The sequence below is a fragment of the Perca flavescens genome, chromosome 6 (genome assembly GCF_004354835.1).
Source record: "Perca flavescens isolate YP-PL-M2 chromosome 6, PFLA_1.0, whole genome shotgun sequence".
NCBI classification, from domain to species: domain Eukaryota; kingdom Metazoa; phylum Chordata; class Actinopteri; order Perciformes; family Percidae; genus Perca; species Perca flavescens.
Genome location: NC_041336.1, coordinates 29180164 through 29193180, shown reverse-complemented (window position 1 = coordinate 29193180; position 13017 = coordinate 29180164). Strand labels below are relative to the sequence as shown.

At 40.9% G+C, this 13017-nt stretch overlaps 1 protein-coding gene across 3 annotated transcripts in view; it reads left to right on the top strand.

Annotated features, from left to right (window-relative positions):
* Positions 1-827: 827 nt before the first annotated feature.
* Positions 828-13017, top strand: part of LOC114557080 (zinc finger protein 516) — a 51565-nt gene continuing 39375 nt past the window's right edge. For 2 of the 3 annotated variants that reach the window (XM_028580354.1, XM_028580356.1), the window contains exon 1: positions 3999-4234. The gene's annotated coding sequence lies outside the window, so the exon portion shown is untranslated. Of the gene's footprint in view, positions 892-3998; positions 4235-13017 lie in introns of those variants that run through there. The other variant, XM_028580355.1, reaches the window with a different exon arrangement.

Here is a 13017-nt window from a genome sequence, read left to right as displayed (position 1 = left end):
CTTTCAGGAGCTTTCCACGTGAAACAAAACCACAGTTTCTGTGAATGAGACAATGTGCTGGTGGAATCATGTAACAATGGTATCAATGTGTGTCACATCTTTGTGAAAAAAAGAGGGAGTTTTTTTTTTTTCCATCTTTAACCAATAAATCAAGATATGATAGTCTATATAATATTGGTCATATTTTCATACATTCACACTCATAACAGTAGGATGTATCCCCCCCCCCTCCCCCTTTAAAACAGCTGCCTGGGTGTTGTTGCAACAGGGTGGGTCAAGGAGGATGACTCTTCAGCTATCTATCTATCTATCTATCTATCTATCTATCTATCTATCTATCTATCTATCTATCCCTGACACTGCATTGGCAAATGACATCGCCATATCTACTTGTATGTTGTATCTCTTTGCTTCGCCTTGACATCTAAAACCTTAAGTCTGAGTTAGTCGGCACGGTGGGCACGCTCGCACTCTTTACGCACTTTTTGTTCGAGTCTCTAGCAGTATCAACAACTTTTCGCTGATGAGACAATAGCAGATAGTTCCATTTAATGCGAGAGAAGCCATTCGGCCGCGGGAAAGGGGTGTCAGGAAATTAGCAACACAAACAAGGAGGCGGCAAGATGACTTTTTTAAATTTTTTTATCGCAGTCGTTGTTGCGGTTACAATCTAACATGTGAGTCTAGGTGTTCAATTTCTGAAGGAAATGTAACGGCGATATGCAAATCATCGCGGAGAGGAATCCCTGTTCACCCCCCGCGGGACAGAATGGACCCGACCTACTCAATCATGCACTTCAGCATACACTGCAAAGAGCATGCTTTCACCTTTAGGATTGCCTGTGTTTCTTGAAGTCCCCCCCCCCTGGAATATTCTTTTGGATAAAGCAGGTACGCAGATTTCTGATTTTCTCTCCATTTGTAACGCATACAGAATAGGCTATACCGGCCCTCCTCGTGTGCTCTGAATGGGATGTAGGTGGAAGGCGATTGTCGGATCTTGATTTATAAATAGGTTACATGCAGGCACGGGTGTAGTGGTTGATTAAAGAAGAAAACAAAAAAAGATCTTGTATGACCTTCTGTCGGCGATTATCCCAAGGCACCGAAACCAAAACTGCGTAAGAAATCATTTATAATGTCCACTTTTCATAGAGGCTATAGCCTATAACTTAAAGCAGTTTAATGCTACTTGAGATATATGCGAGTCACCGTATAGCCTACTCAATGTCAAGCTTTTAAAAAGCTGCCTAAAGTCAGTTATTCAAATAAAAAACAATTTTTTTTAGCAATAAACGGAGAATGGCCGGACTCATCTCTGAGGTTAAGCAAACTTTCCACCAGCTCATCTCTTCCTCCTATTTTTTTTTTTTTTTTTTTTCGGGCATAACACTCTATCACCGCAGCATCGGACAGGCAGATTTGTGGCAACAATAAAAGTGCGAGTAGTAAAAAAAAAAATTTAAATAAAAAAAAAAAGACTCGGCTCAGTGCAGAAAACATCCAAGAGATGGATGAATAGGTTCTCTAGGCTACTTTCTTTCTTTCTTTATTTATTTTTTTAAGATTGATTTATTCACACGGAGACAGACACACAGGGTGGGGGGGGGGGGGGCGGTGTATATCCATATTAGGAAGAAGTGTCCTACATAATAGGCATAGGCTACAAGGCACACAACTGCCACTGAGCAAGGCACAGGTGCCGGCAGACGGAAACTGCTCTTCCTGTCAGTAATTTGAGGATCTGAAACCGCTGGAAGATCTCTGGTGTGTCGCATTTGTTCTTCTTTTCAATGTCTGCACCAATTCAAGCTCTCACAACTCATCTGCATGCGGTGTGAATGTGTGTGTGTGTGTGTGTGTGTGTGGGGGGGGGTGAACATGTGGCGAGTCAGAAGTAAATGGGTGGAGGGGGTGCATGTAACTTTTACCCCCCCCCCAAATAATGATGCACCTACAGGATGTGAGCCTGCTGTTTATGGTAAAGGGGGACACAATAGGACTGAGCCACAGCTGGGGGGTGAGGGGGGTTCAGTGCAAGACAATCTGAATTAATTACGTTTTTTTGTTTTGTCTTTAACTCCATTATCGGACGTGTAGCCTACGTGCAGGTCTTGGCAGCCAACGTGTCTTTTTTTACGCACAAAACCGATAATGGTTGGACTGCAATTGTTCAGCGTCACCTCTTCTCTGGACACTTTAGAATACACACGCACGCACGCACGCGCGCGCACACACGCACAAACACACACACGCACGCACACACATATATATACACACACACACACACACACACACACACACACACACACACACACACACACACACACACACACTCACTCACTCCAGCTGATCCAGCTGATAGGAAGCGATGGAGACATAGGCAAAAATGAAACCGAGACGCAGTGAAATGTGTGGCCTCTGTGTGTGGACGTAAGGTTTAGTGACAAGGACAAGCCTACACCGCGGGGACAAACTTTTCTGCTTCTCCTTTTTTTTTTTTTTTTTTTTTTCGCCCTCGATCTTGTCCTCGGTGTTTCGCACACAGGGCTTCTTTCCATTCGTGGTGCGTTCAGGTGATCCGGAAAGAATTCCGCAGTGTCAACAATTGAGCACGACTCAATTGAAAGACCCTCATCAGGTTATTAAACGGGGAAAGGGAAGCTGTACTCTCTACTGTGACTTGATAGGGGATGTTGGATGATCATGTATGTGTTTTATCACGAGACCATCTAGCCTCTGTGAGCCTACCCAATGCACTTCCATATAGATGAGTGAATTATGGGAAATTGAGTGGGCATGGGTCTCAATCAATGCCATTACAGAAAAAGTCAGATTTCACTAACAAACCATGCAGTAGTTTATATGCCAACAAAATATGATATCTTAATCTGAATAAACATTGTTTTTCATGTGTTACATATTGATTTAGCCTAACTGTAAACTATTATAGCCTAATAATAAAGCATATAACAATTAAAATGTTGATCAAACTGGCAGTTATTTTCTCTATTCAGTGAATAATCGATTAGTCCGCAAAATGTCAGAGAATAGAGAACAACTCCCGGAGTCCAAAATGAAGTGTCTTCAAATGTACGTTTCTTTTGTCTGATCAACAGTCCGTCAGTCGGTACAATGAGAGATGCAGCTAGTCCTCACATTTGTGAAGCTAGAACTAGCAAATGTTTGCTATTTTTTGCTGTAAAACCAATTAATCAATCAGCAAAATATATAATCCACTGTATCATGTTATTTCAATTGACCAGTCAATTCACTGACTAATCATTTCCACTTTATTGTCAACATAGTGTAGCCTACCCTGCATGGAATACCAGATTCTTAAAATAGCATATTAATAATATCCTGCATTTCAATGCCCCCATCTTGGACCCCAAATTCAAGGCATATAGCCTACACTGTAAGAAGAAAACTGTGAAATCTACAGCAACTAGCTGGCAGCAATTAGCTAGTAAGTTGCTGTAGTATATTCTACAGTATGCTTACTGTAAATCTAATAACAGTACATATAAATGTACTGTAAATGTTATTACAGTAATAACCACAGTACCGCACTTTTAATCAAAGTAAATATTAGACTACTGTAGTAGGTATTACTGCATAAATTCCAATACTGTAAAATAATTACAGTAATATAATCATTTACAGTATTATTACTTTATTATATTTTATTTGAATACATATATCTGATATGAATTATACTGTATGAGTTAAAAAGAAAAACTCCCCCCTTCTTCTATGGAGACTCCATCAATAAGCTGAGTTTTTATCACTTTACTGAATTTAGTTGTATTTATTTATCTCTTGAGTCGCGACATTTCCGACAACACCTGAAGGCAGCAGCAGTGAAACGACAGGAGACAAGAGAGAGAGACACACAGCGAGGGGGGAGAGAGAGAGAGAGAGAGACAGAGAGAGAGAGAGAGAGAGAGAGAGAGAGAGAGAGAGAGAGAGAGAGAGAGAGAGAGAGGAACCTGTACTGTTCTACAACACAAGGAGATTCAGGAATTCGCCAGAGATAATATTAATTGCACACCATTTTTTGCAGAGTTGAACCACGGGTCGCTGTTGTCAGTCGCTGCGCTGGAAGACACAGTGTGTCTCCTCTTATCTCTGCCGGATCTGGACTTTTTATATTTTGCTTTTTGGAGAGCTGCACCGGTGCTTTTTTTTGTTTTGTTTTTGTGAGTGTTTGAGCTCAGCGGTGTTTAAACTGGTAAGGAAGTGGCTGTATAATTATCATTGTCTGTTATTTTAAGGGTGCGTTCGCCAGGCTGCCGCTACAGTGCAATCTTTGACTGTTACTACCGACTCTTTGGCTTTAACCTAGTCATTTCCTTTAAGAGTGTAGAAAGGAATGATTAAGACACGGGCAGCACAAGTACATGTGCTATAATGGAGATATGGGTCATTTTTAAGATTTTCTTTTTAATTCTTTTTGGATTGATAACACACAGTGGAACCTGGAAGGGTGCTAAACAAATAATAGACACAGTGGAGTTCTTAAAGTTTTTTTTTTTTTTTTTTTTTTGTAATATTACAATGATATAAAGTAGCATAAGAGCGCTAGAAACCAGCAGCAGTAGTCCCATACGTCAAAATGATAGCTATACCATAGGAAACACACATCCATAAAGGTCACAATAAAAGCCATTACACATTAAATATAGGCTACCTATTACAGTTAGGGACATTATAGGATTGTCATAGTGATCCTCCCTTAGGGACAGGATGGAGTATCAGAGGAGATAGTTATGTAAAAGCAGAGTTTACAGTAGAGAGAGAGAGAGAGAGAGAGAGAGAGAGAGAGAAGACAGTGCGCACGTGCATGCAGCCTACGTGCGCGCGCACGTGTCAAAACACGCGCACTTCCACGTTGTTTGTATTTTAAGCAATCCAAATAATGAAGAAACACAAAACTGAGGGCTCTGTCTTATATGATGTTGTTGGAATTTTGACTTTGAATAGTAAACTACATTGGTCTGGCTGACACACACACACACACACACACACACACACACACACACACACACACACACACACACACACACACACAGCACCATGCTATTCCTGTTGTCGTTTGTGTGTAGTAGCCTACTTCAGCGAGTTTGGCGTTTTTCGACTTTGAATGAATTTCTGTGTCGGTACTAGGTGATATATGAGCATTGTCTTCTGTCAGGTATTCTTTCAGTATTCTAGTATTTCTCTTTTACAAACTCACAGTGTGCACTGGATCGTCAACTGTGAGCTTTCTGTACTTGCCAGCATTTTCCCCCCTCTCCTTTGATATTGTCTTTCTGTGGTGTGCTGTTTTTCTCTCTGGTCGTGTAAAGATACAGTGTTTTCTTCTGTGTAAGGTCACATACAGAAAGAGGAAGAGATAGAGAGAGGGGAGGGAGGGAGGGAGGGAGGGAGTGTTGTTTTGCAGACAGGATTACATGGTCTCCCCTATGTCAGATTTCAGACATTATGTTAAACATTTCATCTACAGCCCGCAGCCCTCCCTCTGTGGTTATACTAGTGAGTACAACACAGCACGGCAGTAAATGATCTTACTTTCCCAAAATGACTGTTAGATAATAAAGAGTTCTTAAGAGTGCCACCTGTTCTCCAAGCCATGGCAAGTAAAAGTATAATTAGCCTAATGTAGTCTGTTGTAGCTTTAGGGAACATGTAAATAAATGCTTTTCTGAACATTTCATTGATTTCTGTGTAATGGCAATATCGGCAGACTTTAGGTTTTGTTTTTCCTTCTGGGAAAAGCCACAATGTGGGAGTATTTTTGTTCTTTCTTAGATGGTTATGTCATACAAGGCTCCAAACACTTGTAACATCACGTCTGAGATCACTTGTTGAGCATTGTTAAGCGAGGGAAACAGGAACATGACCTATGTTTAAATGTGACATATCAGTTGACTAATACAAATGTGATTCATGTTGAATCTAGCTTCCACAGCAGTTGCAAAATGTGATTTTGTGTGTGTGTGTGTATGTGTGTGTGTGTGTGTGTGGAGCCTGTCACAGATGCTTCGTACACACAAATGGATCCGCAGAGAGCTCACGCAGGACTTGAGCGAAGCTTTTTGTATTTTTGCTCGCCGTCCGCCCTTGTGTCTCTTTTCATATAATTAATAAATGCTCCATACATGTAGCTTTTGTCAATAGGACTGTTTGTCTTTAGTAGGCAGTTTGTGTGCTTACTTTTCCACCCCCCTCACCCCCCCACCCTCCCACTTCCTATCGTGATCAAACTTTCAACTCTACCGTGACTGTTTGTCTCTTCCAAAGACCTGACTCCTCACCTACCCTACCCCCACCCCCCTTTTCTCTCCCTGTATCTGTAGGAGTAAAATTAGCAATTTTTTTTTTTTTTGTATCTCCTCCGTTCAGAGTGTGGACGTGTTTTATTGGCGTGGTGAGAAACAATGAGGACAAGGCAGGGCTTTGTGGTGGCAGAAATGCATTTTTAACCCATGTGAATGAATGGCGCCTCACATTCCACAGCAGCAGGCCCTTTACTGAATGGCAGCACTAACTCGGCTGTTTTCATTACTCATTACTGCCTTGTGCCTTTTCAACATGGACATAGTCATTTACCTTCATCAAACGAGAGCGGGGTTCAACACTATACAGACTCTCAGATGAGATGTATTTTTAGGTAATATCACTGAGCTGTGTACATGTTCTGCTGATTTCCCCCCAGCAGGTAATATTAAAGCTGCTTATAATCAAAGAAATGATATTAACAATTGATCAAATGACTGTGTGTAATGTGAAAGGTATTGCTCAAAATGATCACCGCACAGCGAATTTTCACCTGACTTTGAAATTCTCCTTAGCTCTACAGGTATTTATAGAGACTTTTAGCTCATTGTTTTGGTTTTCTGACAACTTTGCTGTTTTGATTTCGCTCTCCAAAAGCTCTGTGTCGCTTTATTTTTTGATTTTACAGTGAAACAAGTCCCAAAAAACCCACGCTACATGCTCAGAACTAAACATCGGAAAGACAAAGTCAGGAACTATAGCGAACACAGGTGCGCATTTGGCAGAACTAAGCAGATATTTCCCTCAGGAGTTGGTGTAGACCACAACAGAGCTAAAAAGAAAGAATATTGGATTGACATTCATCAGGTTGGCCAGAAACACAACCCTGGATTAATGCTAAAATGGATTGTGCTGGATATGTTAATGAAATTGCTAGCAAGTTTGTCGTTTCAACCTAATACTATGTCAGTGGTGTGTTTACAGCTTGCTTTTGCTGCCCCTAAGTGGCCAACACATCACTCAAAGCAGGTTTACAGTAAGGATAGCACACTGATTTGCATTTACTGTTGCTATCAGGTGCATATCCTGGTTAGTATCTCTGTACTGTTCTGGAAAATGGCAGTGGCTTAAGTGTGTGGATCTCCCTATTTTTAATTTTTTTTTGTGTTGGCATCGACCAAGGTCTCTGTGGTTTCCAGCACCTTGTGGAATTCACGTCTGGAAGAGTTCCAGAGTCAGCTAGTTGGTTTGTGCATACTTATGTCTTAGAATCAATTCAGTCCTTTTTAAAGTGTAATTGCTACCGTGCTTTGCCTCTTACTTCTTCATCTCTGTCCAAACTGCTCATGTCAATGTTGTGTGGCTTTGAACTAGAATGACTATGGAAAAAGCAGACAACAAATCACAAGACAGTCAGTTAGGCTGAAGTCCTGTGCAGTCTTATGCGTCCAGTTCTTCCTGTTTGTTCTCTCAACTCTTCCTTGTTATTAGATCGTATCAATCCTTTCTACTTCAAAGCAAAGATCTGACTTCACAGGTTGAAATAACTCTCTGTGCCGTGTTGAGGTTGGATTATGGAGAGAGGCAGCAAACAACAAGCGCAAACCCACTTTAACAACTGTTCCTTTTTAAGGTGGGGTGTGGAGGGTATGAAACAAAAAATGAGAATACTCTGGTTGTCTGTTCTGTGGTGACGGCATTGATTCCCTGCCGCATGGTGGGGGTTTCCACTCTGAAAGGGCAACCTCTCTGTGTTAGCCTAGAAACCCCGCCTCCTGGATTAAATTAAAAATGAGCACTCCACGGGAAACCTATTTATTACTGCCCAGGATAATCAGAAAGAATTTATATTTCCTGCGACTGTCATCCTACACATTTCCAGTGTGTGTACAGTACATTGCCCATTGTTTGCCAAACCTTGCTAACAGGTGGGTAGTTAATCCCTTTATTTGGGTCACACCTGCAGCCTACCCACCCATAAGGATCAATAGAGTATATTGCCAAGCCAAGCAGCTCTGTCCAGGTAGTGAACTGTGGGGACTGATAGCTGTCTAAACTCAGAGGTCGAAAAAGTACTAAAATATTGTAAACTCAAGTAAAAGTACCAATACTTTGATGAAATATTACTCAAGTACAAGTGAAATTACCTAACTGAAAAAATGACTCAAGTAAAAGTAATAAGTAGTTAATTTAAAATGTACCTTAAGTAAAAGTTACTTAGTTACATTAAAAAAAGAACTGTAAAACAGGGCCGGGTGGGCGGGGGATCTCTCCCATGTAGTGAAAATAGGACAAGGGGTCATCAATCCAAAACCATTTCGTTTTTAATTAAAGAAAAATCTATACAAATGTATAAACATCTATACAAATGCATACACATGTAATAACTACTTACCAAAACATGCTTCAGCAGATTAGATTGAGGAGTCATTGACAGCTGCCAGTTCAGTCAGCTTTGGCAGGCACATCTGGCTGTGCACGATGATACTATTGGCCCTCTTGAATTTAAATGAAAAACAAGTCTTTCAAATGTGGCCTAGGATTTTCGTGGTTTTGGGTGGCAGAATTCGACGTTTCAGCTAGCGTTTCTACTGGAAACAGTCTCTGAAGAGCCGTCGCTCGCCTGATCCGCCTCCATCTCCTTCTCAGTCTCCTACAGAAAGACTCGGCGCCTGGTAGGCAGCCCAGATGCTGATCACTCGTCACTGTAGTGGTTCCGGGCGCGATTTGTTTTTTATTCTTCCTTTCGGTTTTCGTTAGTCAAAGTTTTTTTTTATTTTTTTGACTCGGTAACGAAAGGGATTTGTAATGTAGCGGAATACAATACTTCACTCAAAACGTAATCAAGTACATTTTAAATTACCGATTTTAAAAAACGACTTGAGAAAAACAAAATACACAACCAAACGACTCAATGCAGTAACGTGAGTAAATGTATTTTGTTACTTTCCACCTGTGTCTAAAATAGACTCCAAAGAAAATGATGTAGTAACAGGAGGATTATAGATAGGAGAGGGGATAGAGTTGGTGGGGGGTAGGGGATGGGAGGGGTTTAGGCACTGGGCCTTTTTAGCGTTCGCCCGTGGTGGTGGGGGGGGGGGGAGGGGAGGAACGGGGTGGTGGTGTTGAGTAGGGTTCAACTGTTGCGCATACTGATATGTTTTTCATTCATGCGGCCGGTAGTTGATATTTGAGACAGCATGCCACCATGGGACTCAGGAACTCCCCAGTAAAAGCCAAACTACTTGGATAGTAGAGCTCTATGTAGACCTGAAACAGACTTGTATCAAATACAAACTGTCAAACATATCACACTGTGCATATATACAGTACAAGGTGCAGTTCATTCATAGTCAATGCCTGTGGCGGAGCATCACGTTTTGAAAAAGTGGCTGTTATTGCAGTCACACGACTGTGCTGAAATGCTTCTTGTTGAGAAGTCGTCTAAAAGACAAATGCATAAACAATCATTTGTTAGAATACAGAAGGAGATGTTCTGAAATGGAAGTCAATAAGGTGGAAAAGACAACCTCACAATTTAGTTTACTGTCATTATTTACCGTAATATAGCTTTATACTGATGTTTCAGGGTTACTAATAAAAAGACGATGGTGTTATTTATGTATACAGGTCCCGTCATCAACCAAAGGAACAACAGCTGAATGGAATTGTGGAAACAACCCACGCTTATTAGTTGTAGCCATTTTTTACAATATGCATTGCAAAAGGCTATAAATATTATTACACCCCCAGTTGTTTAACACTGACAGCTTAATGCAAAAACAATTATGACAACACACACTGTTATAATCTGTATAAATAGAGCCTACACACAATACAGTCCAGACTGAATGTTTGAAGTAGGAACAAAGGGCACACCTGCTTTTTAATCACGATCATTACCACGGCCGTGATCATAGGAGACATTTGAAGTCGTTCAATGTTGAGATCACTCCCAGTGATAAGCAAAATTCCTGAATATGTTAGTGATGAAAGAAGACGATTACAGTTGCTGTAAATGTATTTGCAGAGCTGTAGTTAGTAAGTAAAAAAAAAACACACACACACACACTTCTCTGATTGGAATTATGTGTTTTAAAAATACTCAAAAAAGTTACAACTAATACAACTTTGTAGTTGTAACCGATACCAACGTGTTGATATGAAGCTATTCAAAATGATTAAATAATAGGGAAGCAGTGTTAGTGTGCAGTGGCTTTTTTAGGTCTGTGTCATAGCCGTCTATCTCACACATGCAGGTGTGCGTCTGCTATATTTGCCTGTTTGAACATTGACAATTTGCGTGGTCAGACTACAACTACTACCACTACTACTTGAAGTTGTACTAATAGATAACAATGTCATCAGCTGTGCAAAGGATGGAACCATCATTGAAATCCGAGTTGGACCACACTGAGTGGCTGATAATCAAAAAATCAGGGTTGGATATCGACCCCATTTATCAGTGCAACTCTTGTTTGCAGCAGCCCGGGCTTGCAGGGATGCTAGAAGCTTTAGTTCTCCTTGTCTGTTCAGAGATTCCATCAGCTGAATTGAATAGGATGTGTTTTTACAAAAAAAGTAGAAACCCACATCAGTTCAAATGGATGGCAGGTGTACTACATTACAAGCTGCATTATCCATCTCTGGCACTCATGTTGATTTCCCATCTTACACATTATTGATGATCCAATGAAATAGCAATCACGAGCACACAACACTGAGCTGAATGCGCTGGATTCATTAGCAGTGCTTATCAGGTTTTGAGCTGACATATAGTGATCATAGTTAATAGATTTCAGCCCGCGTCTGTGAACCCAACGCTTGGCATTGTTGCTGTGATTGCTGTGGGATTAAAGAAGAGAAATAAGCTTAGCTGGGAGAAATAGCCCAGAGAACCACGTGGCTGTGATCAGGGATTGAAAGAGAGAGAGAGAGAGAGAGAGAAGGGAGAGCTGCTGGGGGAAGGAACGGCACTCTTTGTCCAGCCCAGATGTCACCGAAGTAGACTACCATTATTGATCCACTGCTTCTCACACTCACACACACACACACACACACACACACACACACACACACACACACACACACACACACACACACACACGCACTCATGCCTTAATTAGATAGCATTTACAGAAACACCTTTTAGCAATGATTCACCCTTTATTTTATAAACTAGATGTTTCAGTATATATCGTTCTTTTAACTAGGATCACACAATGCACTCTGATTGAGGAACCGTGAGTTGGACATCTACTATAGATCAGTTTCAAGGATATTTGTGATATATTTTACACAATGCAACGCATCCAGCTTTTCTTGCCTCTGCATTCCTTGTACCTTGTCTATCTAGTCTATTTATCTCTCTGGCAGACTGTGGCCTTCCTTTTGATAGGCTACTCCACGACACAAACTCCGTATGTATGTTTTGCAAAGGGTGACGGCCGGGCTGAGTAGGGAGGGGACATGGCACCCAAACTTAATCCAAACTCACAGCAGCCCAGAGGGCATTAAGGGTGGGTGGGGGTTGGGTGAACTGTTTCTTAAGCAGATAGGCTCCTTTTTAGCATTCACCACTTTGTCCAGTTAATAAACACACTCTAAATGGGAATGAAAAAGTCGACCAAAAAAATGAAATAGGTCTTAAATGATACAAATGTAGGTTCTTTGTTATGGTTCTTTCCTAGGAAATAAATATTCTGACGCACAGGAAGTTATGCTTTGTTTGCAGTTGTTTTAGAATAAAGAGAATAAGTGGTAAGCGTAGGCGATGGTGATGGCCAGTGTGGCTGTGCAGACAAAGCAAGGAGTGTCACCCATGGGAGCTCAACTTCATGAACAGAATATTGAGACAGAAGATTTGTTTATTTGATTTATTTCTGGGAAGAGAGCAGAAATATGACAGAAATGAGCATTAAGAACTTCAGTTGGAAACTAAATAAAGAAAAAAAAAACAAGGATGTATGGAGTACTACTTTAAAGATATTTGCAAAAATTTGCTGTCATATCTGTCATTCTCACTTTAGTTTCACTTTAATGCAAATATGTAACTAACTGCTAACTGCTCCACCCTATTACACACACACACACACACACACACACACACACACACACACACACACACACACACACACACACACACACACACACACACACACACACACACACACACACACACACAGAGTTGTCTAATCTCCCTCAAGGAACTACCATTGTTACTCCATTTATGAAAACAACTTTAGAGACAAAAAACCTTTTATACCCTAGACCTTATCCACCTCAATTGGCCCACATTCACTGCATTGTTAGCATCATCTCTTAGTCCCTAAAAGTATTTTCTCTTTTTTGAGTCAGAGAGAATGGAGGAGAGTGGATGTAGTTAGTGCAGATTGAAGGCCAGTGATGTTGCATGTCTGACCAATTTAGGGAAACAAGCTGGAAAAGTCTCCAGGCTACTGCAGCTAATCATTCAGCCCACAGAAAAACTGATCGTTAGGCGCTGATGTCAGCCTAACCTTGCCAGGATGCGTTTTAGTGAGCGTGTGTGCGCATGCACGTGTGTGTGTGTGTGTGTATGGTAGAGGGGGGTACAGAGGGATGGAAGTTTGGACGTAATCCTGTCAAAAATGCTGTTCTGATCATTGTAGAGGAGAATGACATGATTCTTTTTCTCAATTATGGGATTACAACATAAAAATACAACAAATTGATACTCTGAAAGAACAATGAATA